Source organism: Equus caballus, chromosome X (genome assembly GCF_041296265.1).
Source record: "Equus caballus isolate H_3958 breed thoroughbred chromosome X, TB-T2T, whole genome shotgun sequence".
NCBI classification, from domain to species: Eukaryota; Metazoa; Chordata; class Mammalia; order Perissodactyla; family Equidae; genus Equus; species Equus caballus.
Genome location: NC_091715.1, coordinates 48,003,353 through 48,023,663, shown reverse-complemented (window position 1 = coordinate 48,023,663; position 20,311 = coordinate 48,003,353).

Sequence of the window (20,311 nt, the reverse complement as noted above, 5' to 3'; positions counted from 1 at the left end):
CCCCAAAGCAGAGCACATTAACTTAACCACTATACTACCAGGCTGGCCCTAATGCAGCATTTTAACCATGCTTACCGTCCTCCATTGTCAGGATTAGTGGAAGGAGCTAATGGCACAATCAAAACTTAATTGGAAAAGCTTTCAGAAGCAATTAATCTCTCATGGCCGAAAGCTCTTCTACTCGTGCTCCTCAATCTTAGATCTACACCCTTTGCTAAATATCAGCTGTCTCCTTTAAAAATAATGACTGAACGATATTTTTTCTGGATAGAGTATTCCTGGCTGAAAATTTTTGTCTTTGAGAATTTTGAATATTTCATTCCACTCTCCTAGCTTGTAAGGTTTCTACTGAGAAATCCACTGAAAGCCTGATAGGGGTTCATTTGTAAGTTATTTTCTTCTGCCTTGCTGCCCTCTGTATTTTTGTCATTGCTTTTGCCAGCTTTACTGCTATATGGCTTGCAGTGGATCTTTTTACTTTGATGTAATTAGAAGATCTGCTGGCTTCATTCACTTGTATTTCTAGCTGTTTTCCAAGGTTTGGGAAGTTCTCAGGTATTATTTCTTTGAACTAACTTTCTGCTCCATTCTCCTTCTCTCCCCCTTCTTGAATACCTATGTTGACGAAAATAATCCATATCCAATCTATAAATGAAAATTTGGGTGAGTTTATTCTGAGCTTAAATCTGAGGATTATAACCCGGGAGAGTCTTTCCACAAAGGAACAGAGCACTCCAAACAGGTGGGGGGGGTATACAGGGTCGTTATATACCCTCAAAGAGGATGTTTCACATATGATTGGAATGTCCCTTTTACAATAGTCGCGAGACTACTCTGTTGGCACAGCGATTGATGGAGATAGCAGGTAGGTCTTCTGTCTCGGTGAACACAGCAGGGTGGCAGTCTGTTGTCTCCAGCTGGGTGGTCACAGGTGAGCTGGGAGGTGAGTGCAGCAATCAGTTCCTAGCCTAAGGAAAAATGCTAATGTTGGGGGGAAGTTGCATCTTTATCTCAAGGGCCTTTGTTCTGGCCATAGGAAATGTCTAAGCAGATATGCAATGCATGCTCAATAGCCAGTCAGGCCCTTTTGGAGGAAAAAAAAAGAAGTCAGGCCGAATTAAGTTTATACCAAATGGCTTCCTCATATACTCCAATATATCCTATTGCTGGCCATTTTTATTTGTCACCTATAATCCTTATGTTGCATTTCCTAATTGAGTCAGATATTTCTCTGAGAGTTTCTTCACTTCTTTCTAGTCTTAATTCTCTCTACTCTTCCATCTGAAGCATTTCTATATTACTGTCCTCTAAGTTGCTAATTCGGTCCTCCATAATGTCAGTTCTGTTGTTTAGACGATCCAGATTTTTCTTTATCTCATCCTTTGTGTTTTTCATCTCCAACCATTCTTATTTGTTTCTCTTTATACTTTCAATCTCTTTTGTGAAGAAGCTCCTGGATTCGTTGATTTGTCTTCTGTGTTTTCTTGTAACTCAAGTTTTTTCAAGATAGCTATTTTGAATTCTTTGTCATTTAGATTATGAATTTCTGTGCCTTCAAGTTTGGTTTCTGGGTACTTGTCACTTTTCTTCTGGTCTGGTGATTGAATGTACTTTTTCATACTGCCTTATGGCATGGATTTTTGCCTCCTCATGGTGTTATTATGTGGTCACAGCTTCCTGTCACCACTGGTAGGGATCAGGTGCTGTGTATTCTGGGCCCAGCACCATTGTGGGCTTCCCAGCTCCAACCACTGACTCCTTTTCTCTTTGTGTGACACTCTGATGGCAGATCTGGAGTGCCAGGAGGGGGAGGGGTGCTTTCTTTCACCTGCATTTCCCCCAGCCACTACTCTTCTCTCTGTGTGGAGCTCTGGCTAATTACAGGGCTGGAGTGCCTGCATGCCTCCCCCAGCTGCTGCTTTTCCCATTGCATAGCATTCTGGGCAATTGCAGGGCTGGAGTGCTGGGTGGGGGAAGGGGTACTTTCTTACACCTGTGCACCTCCCCCAGCTTCTACCTCTCTCTCTGTGTGGTGCTCTGGGTGATCACAGGTCAAAATAATAACTGGATGGCCTATGCAATTAGAAGAAAGAATGTATGGGCCCATTTTATTTAAAGGAGATATCTTACATTATTTTCAAGGTCTCATTGAGACACTTAAGGATTCGGTAGCTGATTCTTTTCACAGCAAGCTCACAGGAGATAAAGACCTTAAGGATCTTGGACTACAAACTGGAGATTTTGTTTATCTGAAAAGACACCAGATAAAAGGCTCTTTGTTGGAAAGGGCCATACCATAGTCTTTTAATCAACCCATGTGCTGCAAATTTAAAAGGCAGACTCATGAATTCACATTTATCATTTAAAAAAGTCTTCTCCACCTGAGTGGGTTTCAACTCCTATTTCTGACACCTGACTTCAACTGACCAATACAAATATCTCCAAACGAGACTGAGAAGACAGTATCTGTTATAGACAATTGTCCCAAGACTCTGGACAAAGCCTGTATTCCTAACCTTCTATCTCCTCATTTAAACCCTTGTAATGCTCAAACCCTATATAGTTACTACAATAATCAATTTCTGGATTGCCTTGCCTTTTGCCTACCCCTAATACTGTACTTCCCTCCCAAGTCTACAAGATAGATTAGAACCTAATTACAAAACCTTTTAATTAACCACAAAAGTGTCATTTAAGGCTTTCCTGATACTGTTGTTTATCCAATCCACATCTGAATGGGCCTCTGATGTCAATGTTTTTTCACAATGGATATGTTCCTTTGCTACACACAAAAATTAGTTCAACTGTTGGATATGCGGCCAACTTCCCCTTTCTAATACATCTGGGTTACCTTAGTGGGTTTCTCCATTTCAAGGTACAGATTGGAAAGCTTTAAAGTGATTTATTGGATTTATTTTATGGAAAGATCTAGTTTCAGTGTTCACAGTTCATCCACTATTACTAATTATGATCCTGACACATTACCAATAGCCCATACTATTAGTGATATAGTACATGGCTATACTTTTTCTGTTACTCAGACCATCCAATTATCCCAACAATTTGCAAATAAACAAAAGAAACCAGATATTACAGATATGGGAGGTTTTACACAAATTTGGGATGGATATGTTTGGCTTACTCCTAGCCATTGGTCTTTAAGCATACCAGTACCTTTATGTTGAGAGCAAAGAAATCATTCCAAACAAAATCTACTGAATTGCACTCAAAATATGGATGGCTATCCCCTGAATCAAGTGAAAATACTATCATACTTAAAGAAAGTGATTGGTTTGGAACAAACTTGTCTTGAAGGCCAGGCATATATTGGATGGCTCTTGATGGAACTCAATGGTTATGTGGAGCAAACCTCTGACCTTGGCTACCACTGAGATAGCTAAGATGCTGCACTCTGGGTTTCCCTTGGATGCAGGGAGGGATTCACCCTGAGCTAGCATCTGTTTCCAATCTTCATCTCCTTAAGGCCAGATGGACTTGTTCAGTGTTCTACTGGTATGACTACCTAGTGGCTATATTTGTTCCTTGCTTGGGGCTAGAAGATATCACATATAGAAGCCCTGACTAGATTTACACAAGCTCATAACAATAGTCAAGCAAAAATAACCTTATTAAATACTGAAATATTTTCATTGAGCAAGGCTTTCCTTCAAAATAGAATGGACTTAGATATTCCAACTGCATCCAAAGTTGGTACATGTGCAGCTATTTAAACTGAATGCTGTGTTTTTATGCCTGATGAATCTTCCAGTGTGTCATCTCTGCCAAAGCACATGAAAAAGCAGGTGGATACCCTAAGCAATCCTATACCCAGGCTTGATTTGTTTGATTGGCTCCCTTCAGGTATTGGTTCCATTTTGTGATCCGGATTGCAATTCCTCTTTCTATTAATGTTTGGAGTCCTTGTATTAATCATAATATTCAAACTAATCACTGTTGTAAGACTGGCATGCAGGATAGAGTAGTGATTGCTCAGTGACTTGAGATGGTTGATCAATCTTACAACCACGGGTGAATTTCCTTTTCTGATAAAGACCATGCTTAAAAACTCTTTTTTAAACTAACCATTTTAAGTATTGAATTATCATAATTGTTGCTGTACTTGTTCTATAATTGCAAACAATGTAAGCATAAGAAATCATGTAAAAGCACATGTACAATGTTTGTGTGACAATTTAAAATTAATTGAAAAATTACATAATTTATGACATGCTTCCCCTGTTAAAACTAACTCTATGTTTGTCCACTATATTTGACTATTTCTCTCCAATGTGGATAGCTGGACAAATCAATGAAATAAAAGCCTAACACCAAGGAACATGATGGACTCAGGGCAGGCAGCAACCACCCAGGAACTGAAGGATGATATTTTGATCAATGCTTTCTATTAAAAGATTGTGGATCAAAAAGGGAAAAATTATGAATAAATTAAAAACAATATATATAATATATATACCGAGGTATATGAGGAAGCCATTTGGTTTAAAACTAATCCAGCCTGACCTTGTTTTTCCAGAAAAGCCTGACATGGCCTGCCAAGCATTCATTGAACATCTTCTTTAAACATTTAGAACATCCAGAAGCCAAGAATGATGCACTTAAAGATAGGGATGTATGACTCCCTCCCATATCAACATTTCTTTAAAGATAAACATTTCTTCCCAGAAAATAACATCAAACTGACTATTGTGCTCATCTTGTGACCACTGTCCTGCTGGCCATGGACTTGTCATGTTCATCTTGTGACCGTTGACCTACTGTGTTAATGAAACATCTTGCACTGTTGTAAAAGAGATACTCCTGTCATATTTGATGTATATTCCTTGTTCCAAGATAACATATCACCATACTGTACACCCCAGTTCTTCAGAGTGCTTCCTTCCTTGTTGAAGGTTCTCTCCTGAGCTATGTGGTCCTCAGGCTGGCTCATAGTAAACTCACTCCAACTTGACTTATAGATTGATTTATAGATTGATCAACAGATGGCATGTCTGGTGCTCCCATCAGGCTGGCTGGACCTTCACAAATTCCCTATCTCCCTTGTGTGCCCACCCTGCTTTGCACTCTCCAGTTTTGTTTTCCCCCTATTGTAGCAAGTGGGGGTGGAGTAGGCTCACCAACTTCCTTGAATACACAATGCCCTCTGAGGTTTTATTCACCTACTCTCTAAAGCATAAGTGGTAGAAATTTCTGGGTGTTCTGATGTAATGTTCAGAGATACTTTTGTTCAGTTATGAATGTAAATAATATTCACCATTTTAAAGTGTACAATTCAGTATTTTTTTAGTGCATGCACAGAGTTATGTATCTATCACAGCTATTTAATTCCAGAACTTTTTTATCATTCCAAAAAAATGTTCACTAGAAGTCACATTCCATTTTCCCCTTTTCCCAAGTCCTTGGAAACCCAATCACTAATCCACTTTCTATATAGATATATATTTGCCTATTCTGGACATTTAATTTAAATGGAATCATATAATATATGGCCTTTTGTGAATGGCTTCTTTTACTTAGCCTTACATTTTCAAGATTCATCCTTGTTGTGGCATGTATCAATACTTCATCCCCGTTTAGGCTAAATAGCATTCCATTGTATGGCTATATGACATTTTGTTCATCTATTTATCATTTGATGGGCATGTGTGTTGTTTCCATTTTGGGGACATTATAATAATGATGCTAGGAACATTCATGCACAAGTTTTTACGTAGACATATGCTTTCATTTCTCTTAAGAATATACCTATAAGTGGAATTGATGGGTCATATAGTAACTCTACATTTAACCTTTTGAGAAAATATGAAGCTGTTTTCCCGAAGTGGTGCACCATTTTACCTTCCCATAAGCAATATATGATAGTTCCAATTTCTCCACATCATTTCCAACTCTTGTTATTTTCTTTTATATTATAACCCTCTTAGTGGGTTTGTACTGGATTCTCAGTTTGGTTTTTATTTGTATTTCCTGTATGATTAATGATACTGAGTCTTTCCCCATTCTTGATCTTTGATTCACTTCTTCAAAGTAAATTTTAAGGGAAAATTATACAATATATTAATCTCTCATTGATCTCTTTTTTATACCCATTGATGTTGCTCCAGAGGAGATGATCTCAGGTTCTTCCTAGGAAGACAGTGGCTATAAAATAGCTTCCTTAGAATTCCTGTACTTTATTTTGTCATCTTAAACCATTTTGATCTAGTTACCATACCTTCTACTTTGGAAATTAACAATAATATTGCAATAGTGGAAGCCAGTGTCCTTTTTGTTATTCTCATCCTCTTTGAACTTCTTACGTACTTAACTTATATGACCTTCCCTTTTTCTCTTTAACTGTTTCTCTCCTTACCTCCAAAGACATTGATTATCCCCTTGCTTCTTATGTGCTCATTGATTAATTCTTTCCTCACCAGTCATATATTGAGCCCTTCCAGACAGCAAACTTCCAGAGGACAGGTAATTTGTTTATATTGACTAATTTAATCATTATAGCAACCCAAGAAGGTAGGCACAATTATTATCCCTACTTAACAGATAAGGGAACTGCAGTACAGAGAGGTGAAGTAACACGTTCAAGGTCATGCAGCTAGTACTTGTAAGTGGTTGTGATGGAGAGCTTCCAACCCAATCACTGTAGTTCCAGAGCTTAGACTTCTAACCTACTATTGTGTCCTGTTTCATAATAGTGTTCTAGCTTCTGGAGAATTATAGAATTTGTAATGCAACTCTTGTCTTTAGGGACTCACAGTTCCATGGAGGGGCCAGAAATATAAAGATATAAATGCAGTTAATGCAAAGATAAAAATATTTAACCATCCCCTTCTTATTTATTCGTTATTTCTAAATAATCTTTGCCCTCAAACCTCTCTCTTGAAAATCACTGTCATCTTGTAAACTATCAGCTAGAAATGACTATTATTTCACTGGTGCCTCACACTGAATATATCTAATATTAGACTCATCTCCCCCACAAAGCAGCTATTGACTTTCCACTTAACTGACTTGATCAAACTCCCAGTTCTTCAGGTCCAAATGTGGAAGTTATCTTTTATTACTCTCTCTTTCATTTCTTATTGTTCACCAAGGCCTATTGATACTAGCTGAATTTTTATTTTACTCCATTACTTTCATTCTATTCCTACTGCCACTACTTTTGTCCAAGACACAATTTTATTATTACCTAGCTATAGGATTGCAGGTCTCCTTGTCTCTTATTAACCTATCATAATTTTCAACAGCCACTACTTTGCCAGTGTTATTTCACACCATATGTGCCCTGTGCATAAAGTAAGCTGTACTGCTCAAATCTGAATGAAATGACAAAATGAGTGATTGTCTTGAAGCAATTGACACAGAATACTCTCTATCCTACACAGTATTTAAATTTACTTTCTTAAGAAAAAACAGCTATTGAACAATAACCACAACTATAGTAGAAATGCTTTGGGCCAAAACATTGCTGCTTTATAAATGAAATAATTTTAACAACTAAGCCCAGAAACATAATTAGCTGGAGCTGACTTCTGAAATAGATGTAACTTTTGAGATGGACAAGTCTGACTTAACTTAGGGATGATGCTCCCCACACCATCTGTATATTAGCAGCTTGCTTTGGGCTTTGCTGCAGAAGTGTTGCCATCAGATAGATATGAGAGGAGGTGGTTATAGACTGGTTCATAACTACTCTGATAAGCAATATTAGAGTTTCTCTACACCTTATTGATTTTTTTAATGTTATGAGATACAGAACAAACAGCAAAAAAAAAATAGAGGTGAAATACTTTAGATTGATTTTAAATAAATTTAATTCACCTTTCTTACTTATCTTCCTAGCTGGTATAATATATATTTAAATACCATTTAAAATTAGAAAGTATATTAACCTCTTCATTGCTTTGTGTGCTGAAATGATTTATAGATATATTAAAAAGCTGTATGTGTGACAATCTTATTTTACATGGTTAAAAATGGCCTATGCTATTAACTATGAAATTTTCCTCTTAGGTTTAATTTCTTCTATTCTTGGTCATCAAGAAGGCTCTATATTTTTCCCACACACTTAAAATGTTCAAATTAATATTTGATTTTTCTTTGAGTGAGCTATTTTGAGATATAATTTTATTTTTACCCCTCAAGATTTATTTAGTTCAGACTTCAATAATGGCTGAGTGAAGACTTTAATGAAACTTCTTCTCAAGAGCAATAATAAAATTGGACAAAGTTGCCAAAAATAACCATTTAAAGATACTAGAAAATGACAAAAGTTATGAAAGTTGAGAAGGATTTATTTCAGAAAATCTACTCATCTCACTAAGAACATAGGACTTGTGCTATGTAGGATTTGGGCCCCCATGGTCTTCTTCCCTGGTGCTATTCCCATGAATATAAGTTACTTACAAGTCAAACAAGAAGTAAGGTCGCAGGAAGAAATTAAGGTTGTTAATCAGCTGAGCTTAAAACAAATACTTAATTCTGGATTATACAGGTGGAAACAATGTAATCATATAGGCCCTTAAAAATGAAAAAGGAAGGCAGAAGAATTGAATCAGAGAGGTGCAACAAAGAAACATGAAACAGAAGGAATTATAAGGCTGAGAGAGTTTTGAACCACTGTTTCTGGCTTTGAAGAAAAAGGAATGGAGTCTATGAACCAAGGAATGTGGGTGGCCTCTAGAAACTGGGAATGCCCCCATGCTCACAGTCAGAAAGAAAATGGGAACCTCAATAATATAAACACAAGAAACTGAATTCTGAGAACCCAGATATAAAAGGTAATGCACTCTCCTCTAAAGTGTCCAGAAAGGAAAACAGGCTTACATCCTCTTGATTTTAGCCCAGTGAGACCTGTGTCAGACGTCTGCTATACAGAACTGTAAGATACTAAATTTATGCTTTTTCAAGCTACTGAGTTTGTGAGAATTTGTTATAGCAGCAATATAAAACGCATAGAGGACTCTGTGGCATTTTAACAACAGACTGTTTCTGGAAGCCCTGCTCTGTATGAAGAATGGCATGCAGGGCAGGCCTTGAAGATTGGTAACTCTATTGGCCTGCTGAAGGAGGATTGCTGGGGTCCAGCCCAAGCGGAGTCCAGGTTCCTGAGGGAGAGACGGAGTCAGCAAAATCGGTGCAGGGGGAAATGAAGGGGACGTGAGACTTGATTTGGTGCAATCAAGTCCGCTTTACTGAGTTTTCAGCATTGCTTATATATTTTTCAAAGAGAGTGAAAAGGCAGTTCTTACAGGTGTTCTCATGAAATAAGGAGGCACAGAACAGATGCACAATTTTTGCAAGTATTATCTTTTTGAAGTACAGAAGTTAATGACTAGCTTCTCTTAGAAAAATAACCTCAAAAGAAGAACAAACAAAGCCCAGAGTCAGTAGAAGGAGGGAAATAATAAAAATAAGAGCAGAAATAAACGATATTGAAACAAAAAAGACAATAGAAAGGATCAATGAAACAAAGAGTTGGTTCTTCGAAAGAATTAACAAAATTGACAAACCCCTAGCCAGACTCACCAAGAAAAGAAGAGAGAAATCGCAAATTAATAAAATCAGGAGTGACAGAGGAGAAATCACAACAGATACCATTGAAATACAAGAGATCATAAGAGAATACTATGAAAAACTATATGCCAACAAATTGAACAACCTGGAAGAAATGGACAAATTCCTAGACTCCTACAATCTCCCCAAACTGAATCAGGAAGAAATGGAGAATCTGAATAGACCAATCACAAGTAAGGAAATAGAAACGGTAATCAAAAACCTCCCCAAAAACAAGAGTCCAGGACCAGACGGCTTCTCTGGAGAATTCTACCAAACATTCAAAGAAGACTTAATACCTATTCTCCTCAAACTGTTCCAGAAAATTGAGAAAGATGGAGAACTCCCTAACACATTCTATGAAGCCAACATCACTCTGATCCCCAAACCTGACAAGGACAACACAAAGAAGGAGAACTACAGGCCGATATCACTGATGAACATAGATGCAAAAATCCTCAACAAAATTTTGGCAAACCGATTACAGCAATACATCAAAAAGATTATACACCATGATCAAGTGGGATTTATACCAGGGACACAGGGATGGTTCAACATCCACAAGTCAATCAACGTGATACACTACATCAACAAAATGAAAAACAAAAACCACATGATCATCTCAATAGATGCAGAGAAAGCATTCGACAAGATCCAACACCCATTTATGATAAAAACCCTCAGTAAAATGGGTATAGAAGGAAAGTACCTCAACATAATAAAGGCCATATATGATAGACCCACAGCCAACATACTCAATGGACAAAAGCTGAAAGCCATCCCTCTGAGGACAAGAACAAGACAAGGGTGCCCACTTTCACCACTCCTATTCAACATAGTACTGGAGGTGCTGGCCAGAGCAATTCGGCAGGAAAAAGAAATAAAAGGAATCCAAATAGGTAACGAAGAAGTAAAACTCTCGTTGTTTGCAGACGACATGATCTTATACATAGAAAACCCCAAAGAATCCACAGAAAAACTATTAGAAATAATCAACAACTACAGCAAAGTAGCAGGGTATAAAATTAACGTGCATAAATCAGTAGCATTTCTATACACTAACAATAAACTAACAGAAGAAGAACTCAAGAACTCTATCCCATTCACAATCGCAATGAAAAGAATAAAATACCTTGGGATAAACTTAACCAAGGAAGTGAAGGATCTATACAATGAAAACTACAAGACTTTCTTGAAAGAAATAGGCGATGACATAAAGAGATGGAAAAACATTCCTTGTACATGGATTGGAAGAATAAACATAGTTAAAATGTCCATACTACCTAAAGCAATATACAGATTCAATGCTATCCCAATCAGAATCCCAAGAACATTCTTCACAGAAATTGAACAAACAATCCTAAAATTCATATGGGGGAACAAAAGACCGCGAATTGCTAAAGCAATCCTGAGCAAGAAAAACAAACCCGGCGGAATCACAATCCCCGATTTCAAAACATACTACAAAGCTACAGTGATCAAAACAGCATGGTACTGGTACAAAAACAGGTCCACAGATCAATGGAACAGAATTGAAAGCCCAGAGATAAAACCACACATCTATGGACAGCTAATCTTCGACAAAGGAGCAGAGGGCCTACAATGGAGAAAAGAAAGTCTCTTCAACAAATGGTGCTGGGAAAACTGGACAGCCACATGCAAAAGATTGAAAATTGACCATTCTTTTTCACCACACACCAAAATAAACTCAAAATGGATCAAAGACCTAAAGATTAGGCCTGAGACAATAAGTCTTTTGGAAGAGAATATAGGCAGTACACTCTTTGACATCAGTTTCAAAAGAATCTTTTCAGACACTGTAACTCCTCAGTTGAGGGAAACAATAGAAAGAATAAACAAATGGGACTTCAACAGACTAAAGAGCTTCTTCAAGGCAAGGGAAAACAGGATTGAAACAAAAAAACAGCTCACTAATTGGGAAAAAATATTTACAAGCCACTTATCCGACAAAGGGTTAATCTCCATAATATACAAAGAACTCACACTGCTTAACAACAAAAAAACAAACAACCCGATCAAAAAATGGGCAGAGGACATGAACAGACATTTCTCAAAAGAAGATATGAATATGGCCAATAGACACATGAAAAGATGTTCATCATTGCTAATCATCAGGGAAATGCAAATCAAAACTACACTAAGATATCACCTTACCCCCGTTAGATTGGCAAAAACATCCAAAACCAAGAACGACAAATGTTGGAGAGGTTGTGGAGAAAGAGGAACCCTCATACACTGTTGGTGGGAATGCAAACTGGTACAGCCACTATGGAAAGCAGTATGGAGATTTCTCAAAAAGTTAAAAATAGAAATACCCTATGACCCAGCCATCCCATTACTGGGTATCTATCCTAAGAACCTGATAACAGATATCTCAAGAGTCCGTTGCACCCCATGTTCATCGCAGCATTATTTACAATAGCCAAGACGTGGAACCAGCCTACATGCCCAGAAACTGATGATTGGATAAAGAAGATGTGGTATATATACACAATGGAATAGTACTCAGCCATAAAAAAAGACGAAATTGGCCCATTCACAACAACGTGGATGGACCTCGAGGGCATTATGTTAAGCGAAATAAGTCAGTCAGAGAAAGACGATCTCTATATGACTCCACTCATAGGTGGAAATTAGTATATTGAGAAGGAGATCTGATCCGTGGTTACCAGGGAAAAGGGGGGGTGGGGGAGGGTACGGAGGGGGAAGTGGTGTACCCACAACATGACTAACAAAAATGTACAACTGAAATCTCACAAGCTTGTAATCTATCATAACATTAATAAAAAAAAGAAAAATAACCTCAGCAATTATTGATTATTTATTGCTTTTTGGAGAAAACTTCTATAACATTTTAACAGAAAGCAGAAGGTCAAGAATAATATATAGATACTTCTTGATCATCCAATTAACCAGCAAACTTGAAAGGACGAGGCATATATATTTAGACAAAGAATTGGAGGAAGAAGGAAACATTAACCAGATGGAGGCTACGAACCTAATTTGACATCTTATCTGGGCAGGATTCCTTTCTGCTTGTCTCAAAAGGGACTGTGTGCCCCTCCATTAATTAACTGCATCAAACGAAATTAGCTCTCAGAAAAATATCTTGAAAGTTACCTGCAGGTGGTCACATTCTCTTACTATATTTAATTCTCCCGGGAGGTAGTGCCTCCCAAGCAGCCACCCAAAGGAGTGAAAACTGGAGGTTAAGAAAGGAAAAGGAATGAAGGGCAATTAGAAGCAGCACAGGTTTCAGAATTATGTGAGGGGCCAGCCGGTTACTCTTCACCAAGGGGAGACCCTGCACCCCTCGGTGTTAATTGGCTGGACCCTGTCAAGCAGCTGATCAAATGATGTAGCCACGGCTCCCAGCACAGGATGACTTTATTTGAAGCAAAGTGTAATACATTCCATGCCCCACATGGCCTTGCTAAGATTCTAGTTATCCCTGGTAGTCTGTAAAAATAGACGAGTAGAACTGCACAGCAGGGCCTGGAGAAGACCCTAGAAAGCTCCTACTTCATAGGTGAAACTGAAGCCTTGCAAAAACATGGAGTAAAAACAGGAGCAGACTTGGTAACTCCATGAAATTTGAAAGAATTTCCTATGACTCACAAGGATCCATCAGCCAAGTGTTGAAATCTTATTGGATCAATGAGTCAATACTAAGCACAACCTCAGACCAATCACTGGTTGAACACTACCCTCTACTACTACAGGATTAAGCTCTAGGAAAAGTGGCCAAAGAATAAAAATAAAATCTAAAAATAGTGAGTAGAGCCAACAGAGGCTGGATACTATGGAGCAAACAACTCCCTCAGAATTACTTCAGATAAATCATTCAAACAAACAAAACAAAATAAAAACAAACAAAAAACAGCAAGAACTGCCCATGGGGTAAATCAAAATCCTGATGTTAAAATTTATTTATCTAAAATGTCTAATTTTAGGATCTCATCAAGATGACGGCATAAGCAGACTCTGAACTCATCTCCTCCCATGAACACAACCAGGTTACAAATATTTTTGGAAAAATTACCCTGGAGAGAAAACTGAAAACTGGATAAAAAGAACACCCACAACAAGGGACAGTCCTGAGTAAGGCAGAAGATGCAGAAATTCCTGCTGGAGAGGAGAAACGCCACCTTTGGGAGCATCAGAGCTTCTCAGTTGGCCAGGTGGGAGCCACCCTAAGGTACACAGCCCTCCCTGGAAGAGTGAGGTCTATAGCAGGGGCTGATACTGCTATAAGTATCCTTCAGACTCAGCACAACAGAGACAAGGGTCTTACTATCTGGCTTCACTGGCTACTAATAGCATTGAGGATATCCTCAGAAAAGCTATCAGATGAAAGCCTAAAAGACTCAAGTCTTAAAGGGCCCATGCACAAACTCACCCATCTCAGCAGCCTAAAATCACCAGAGAGAAGGCTGACAGTCCTTTGGTGAACAGAGACTCACCTGGTGGGCTGTGGGGGCATCCTGGTGAGAGTAGGGACGTCTCTGGAGACTGAGACATTGGTGGGGGCCATTGTTCTGACCTGGTTCAGACATGCTGACAGAGACCCTGGTGGATGCCACTGAGGTTCTTCCTTTGGCCTGTTAGACCAGGGGTCTACCACACACCTAGAGTGCAGATTTAATCCAGTTCAGCCAGGCCAGGCAGCCTGCCCTAGGGACCAGCCCTGCCCAACAGCAAGCCCTCAGGCTACTTGGCCAGCATTGACAGGGTGCATTGATCCTCTACAGGCAGGTGAGTGTGTCCACCTCTATGGGGCAGGGCCTATGGGAGGATCAGGTGAACTGTGGGGGACATTGGTGGAGAGGTGGGGGCCTAGGCAGTGAGGCATCAGGGTATGCTCCAAGGGGCTTGGAAGTGTGCAGGGACAAAAACTGTGTTGACAGTGTGTGTGGTCCTTTGGGGGGTGAGGCTTATCAGCAGCAGAAGACCTGTGCTTCACAAATAGCCATAAAAAGGATCAGCCCCACCTTCCAAAGCCTGAAACAATTGAGTGCTCCCGTGACTAGGGCTAGCTCCACTCAGCTGCACTCCTAAGAGAACTGACAACAGCCTTTTAGGACTACTATAGCAACTGTAAGTCTCTGAGCCTAGCAAACAGCTACACTAGGTACCTACCAAATTAACAGGAAAACTGCAGCAGGAGTATGCTGTCAGACGTTTTAGTCAATGGTGTTGAGGATCCCCAAAGAAGGTTTACAAACAGCTGGCCTGGGAAGAAAGGCTAGACTCCCTGGGTACCTGCATTAAGAGCAACCCTGTCACAGCAGAAGGACATAAGCAGCCCACAAAGGAGTCATTCCTGGATCATTTGGACTGGTGATAAGAGAGAAGAATGCTGCTGGCCCTCATAAGCCATCTCTTACATAAGGCCACTTCTCCAAGATAAGGAGATATAGCCAATTCACCTAATACACAGAAATAAGCACAGAAAAAGAGGCATAATGAGGAGACAAAGGAATATATTCCAAGCAATGAAACAGGACAAAACCCCAGAAAAAGGACTAAATGTAAACAGAAATAAGTGACCTATCCTACAAAGAGTCCAAAAAAAATCTCACAAGGATGCTCACAGATATTGGGAGAAGACTTTATATACACAGTGAGCTCATCAGCAAAGAAGTGGAAAATAGAAAAAAGAACCAATCAGAAATGAAGTATACAATATTTGAAATGAAAAATTCACTAGAGGGACTCAAAAGCATAGTAGAGGATACAGAAGAGTGGATCAGTGAGCTAGATGGAAGACTAGATGAAATCACCCAAGCTTACAGAAAAAAGAATTAGACACAAGGAGAACAGTCTGAGGGAACTCTGAGACAATATCAAGTGCACTAACAATAGTATTATAGGTGTCCAAGAAGGAGAAGGGAGAGACAAAGGGGCAGAAAATTTATTTGAAGAAATAATAGATGAAAATTTTCCTAATCTAAGGAAGGAAACAGACATCCAAGTACAGGAAGCACAGAGACCTCCAAACAAGGTAAGTCCAAAGAGGCCTACACCAAGACACATTATAATTAAAATGTCCAAAATTAAAGATAATGAGAGAATCCTAAAAGCAGCAAGAGAAAGGTAACAAGTGACATACAAAAGAAAGCCTGTAAGGCTATCAGAGGGCTTCTCAGCCAAAACCCTGCAGGCAAGAAGAGAATTTAATTATGTTTTTATAATTATGTAATTAAAGTGCTAAAAGGAAAAATCCTACAGCCAAGAATACTGTATCCATCAAGTTTGTCATTCAGAATGGAAGGAGAGATAAAGAGCTTCCCAGACAAGCAAAAATTAAAGGGGTTTATCAGCAAGAAATCAGTTTTGCAAGAAATGCTGAAGGGACTTATTTAAGTGGGAAAGTGATGACCACAAATAGGGATAAAAAATTATTTAAAAAAGGCAATAAAATCACTGGTAAAAGTAAAAATATAGTAAAGGTAGTAGATCAACTACCTTTGAAGATAATATGAAGGTTAAAAGACAAAAGTACTAAAATTACCTATTTCAATGATAGGAGGGTAATGGATTGACACACTAAACAAGAGATTATTTATGATTTCAAAAACATAAAATGTGGGATGAGGGGAGTGAAAAAGTAGAGCTTTTAGAAAGAGGTCAAGCTAAAGAGTCTATCAACTAGATATAGATTGTCATATACACAGGATATTATATAGGATTCTCATGATAATCATAAATGGGAAACCTCTAATAAGTAAGCAAACAAGTAAGAAAAAACAAATCAAACATATTACTAAAGAAAGCCATGAAACCACAAGGAAAGTGAGCAAAAGAAAAAGAAAGGAACAGAGGAGAACTACTTAAAGACCAAGGAAAAAAAGTAACAAAATGACAATAAATACATATTTATCAATAGCTACTTTAAATGTCAATGGACTAAATGCTCAATCAAAAAGCATAGGGTGGCCAATTGGATAAAAAAGAAAAACAAGACCCATATATATGCTGCATACAAGAGACACACTTCAGACCTAAAGAAAATCACCAGCTGAAAGTGAAAGGATGGAAAAAGATACTCCATGCAAATGACAAAGAAAAGAAAGCAGTGGTAGCAATACTTATATCAGACAAAATAGACTTTAAAACAAAAACTCTAACAAGAGACAAAGAAGGGCACTACATAATGCTAAAGCCAACAAGAAGACATGACACTTATAAATATCTATGCACCCAACATAGGAGCACCTAAATATATAAAACAATTATTAACAGACATAAAAGGAGAAATAGACAGTAACAGGATAATAGTAGGGGATTTTAACATTCCATTTATACCAATGGATAGATCATCAAAACAAAAGACCAATAGGGAAACACGGGCCTTAAAAGATACATTAGACCAGATGGACTTAGTGGATATATATATAGAACATTCCATCCAAAACGCACAAAATATACATTGTTTCCAAATGCACATGGAACATTCTCCAGGATGGATCACATATTAAGCCAAAAAATAAGTCTTAATAAATTTAAGAAGATTGAGATAATACCGTGTTTCCTTTCTGACCACAAAGGTATGAAACTAGAAATCAACTACAGGAAGAAAACCTGAAAAGCCACAAAAATGTGGAGATTAAACAAAATTCTACTGAACAACAATTGGGTCAATGAAGAAATTAAAGGAGAAATTAAAAAATTCCTGGAGACAAATGAAAATGAAAACACGACATGCCAAAATCTATGGGATACAGCAAAAGCAGTTCTAAGAGTGAAGTTTATGGCAATTCAGGCCTACCTAAACAAACAAGAAAAATCCTAAATACACAATCTAAAACCACATCTAAAGCTACTGGAAAAAGAAGAACAAACAAAGTCCTAAATCAGCAGAAGGAAGGAAATAATAAAAATCAGAGCAAAAATAAACAAAACAGAGACTAGAAAAAATTAATGAAACCAAGAGCTGTTTCTTTGAATACATAAGCAAAATTGACACACCCTTAGCTAGACTCACCAAGAAAAAAGAGAGAAAACTCAAATAGATAAAATCAGAAATGAAAGAGGAGAAATAACAATGGATATCTGAGAAATACAAAAGATAAAAGAATACTGTGAAAAGCTATATGCCAACAAATTGGATAACCTAGAAGAAATATATAAATTCTTAGAACCATATAACCTTCCAAAACTGCACCAAAAGATGTAGAGAATTTGAATAGACCAATCACCAGTAAGGAGATTGAAACAGCAATCAAAAACCTCCCCAAAAACAAAAGTCCAAGACCAGATGGCTTCCCTGGTGAATTCTACCAAACATTCAAAGAAGACTTAATACCTATCCTGCTCAAATTCTTCCAAAAAGTTGAAGATGAGGGGAAGTTTCCTAACTCATTTTACAAAGCCAACATTATCCTGATACTAAAATCAGACAAGAACAACACAAAAAAACAAAATTACAGGTTAATATCACTGATGAACATCGATGCAAAAATCCTCAACAAAATACTAGCAAACAAAATACAATAATATATTAAAAAGATCATACATCATGATCATGTGGGTTTCATTCCAGGGATACAGGGATGGTTCAACATCTGCAAATCTATCAACATGATACACCCCATTAACAAAATGAAGAATAAAAATCACATGATCATCTCACTAGATGCTAAGAAAGCATTTGACAAGATACAGTATCCCTGTATGATAACTCTAAATAAAATGGGTGTAGAAGAAAAATACCTCAACATATTAAAGGGAATATATGACAAACCCACAGCAAAGATCATTCTCAGTGGAGAAAAACTGAAAGCTATGCCACGAAGAACAGGAACCAGACAAGGATGCCCACTGTCACCACTCTTATTTAACATAGTATTGGAAGTCCTAACCAGAGCAATCAGGCAAGAAAAAGAAATAAAAGGGATCCACATGGGAAAAGAAGTGAAACTGTCACTCTTTGCAGATGACATGATTTTATAGCTAGAAAACCCTGAAGATTCCACTAAAAAACTTTTAGAAACAATAAAGAAATACAGTCAAGTTGTGGGATACAAAATCAACATACAAATATCAATTGTGTTTCTGTACACTAACAACGAAGTGGCAGAAAGAGAAATTAAGAATACAATCCCATTTACAATTTCAACAAAAGGAATAAAATACCTAGAAATAAACTTAACCAAAGATTTGAAAGATCTGTACAGCAAAAACTATAAAACATTGTTGAAAGAAATCGAAGAAGACACAAAGAAATGGAAAGATATTCCGTACTCTTGGATTGGAAGAATTAACATCGTTAAAATGTCCATACTTCCTAAAACAATCGATAGATTCAACGCAATCCCTATCAAAGTTCCAACAACACTTTTCCATAGAAATAGAACAAAGAATCCTAAAATTTATATGGAACAACAAAAGACCTCGAATAGCCAAAGGATTCCTGAGAAAAAAGAACAAAGATGGAGGTATCACACTCTCTGATTTCTAAATATACTACAAACCCATAGTAACCAAAAGAGCATGGTACTGGCACAAAAACAGAGACACAGATCAATGAGAGCCCAGAAGTAAACCTACACGTTTATGGACAGCTAATATTGGACAAGGGAGCCAAGAGCATACGATGGAGAAAGGAGAGTCTCTTCAATAAATGGCGTTGGGAAAACTGGACAGCCACGTGCAAAAGAATCAAAGTAGACCATTCCCTTACACCATGCAGAAAAACCAACTCAAAATGGATTAAAGACTTGAATATAAGACACAAAACCGTGAAACTTCTAGAAGAAAACATAAGCAGTACACTCTTTGACATCGATCTGAGCAGCATATTTTCAAGTACCATGTCTGACTGGACAAGGGAAACAGAAGAAAAAATGAACAAATGGGACTACATCAAACTAAAAATCTTCTGCACAGCAAAGGAAACCATCAACAAAACGAAAAGACAACCGAAAAATTGGGAGAACATATTTGCAAGCCATATATCAGATAAGGGGTGAATATACAAAATATAGAAAGAACTAATACAGCTCAACAACAAGAAAACCAACAACCCAATTAAAAAATGGGCAAAAGATGTGAACAGAGATTTCTCCAAATAAGATATATGGATGGCCAACAGGCATATGAAAAGATGCTCAACATCATTAGCTCAACAATGACATATCACCTCACTCTGGTCAGAATGGCTGTAATTAACAAGACAGGAAACAACAAATGTTGGAGAGGATGTGGAGAGAAGGGAACACTTGTTCACTGCTGAAGGGAGTGCAAACTGGTGCAACCACTATGGAATGCAGTATGGAGTATCCTCAGAAAATTAAGGATAGATCTACCATATGATCCAGCTATCCCACGGCTGGGAATTTATCCAAAGAACTTGAAAGCACAAAGGCATAAAGATACTTGCATCCCTATGTTCCTTTCAGCGTTATACACAATAGCCAAGACTTGGAAGCAACCTAGGTGCCCATCAAGAGACAAATGGATAAAGAAGATGTGGTATTTATACACGATGAGCTACTACTCAGCTGTAAGAAATGATGAAATCCAGCCATTTGTGACAACATGGATGGACCTTGAGGGTATTATGCTGAGTGAAATAAGTCAGAGGGAGAAAGTCAAATACCATATGATCTCACTCATAAGTAGAAGATAAAAACAACAACAAACAAACACATAGCATTGGAGATTGGATTGGTGGTTACCATAGGGGAAGGGGGGAGGAGGGAGAGCAAAAGGGGTGATT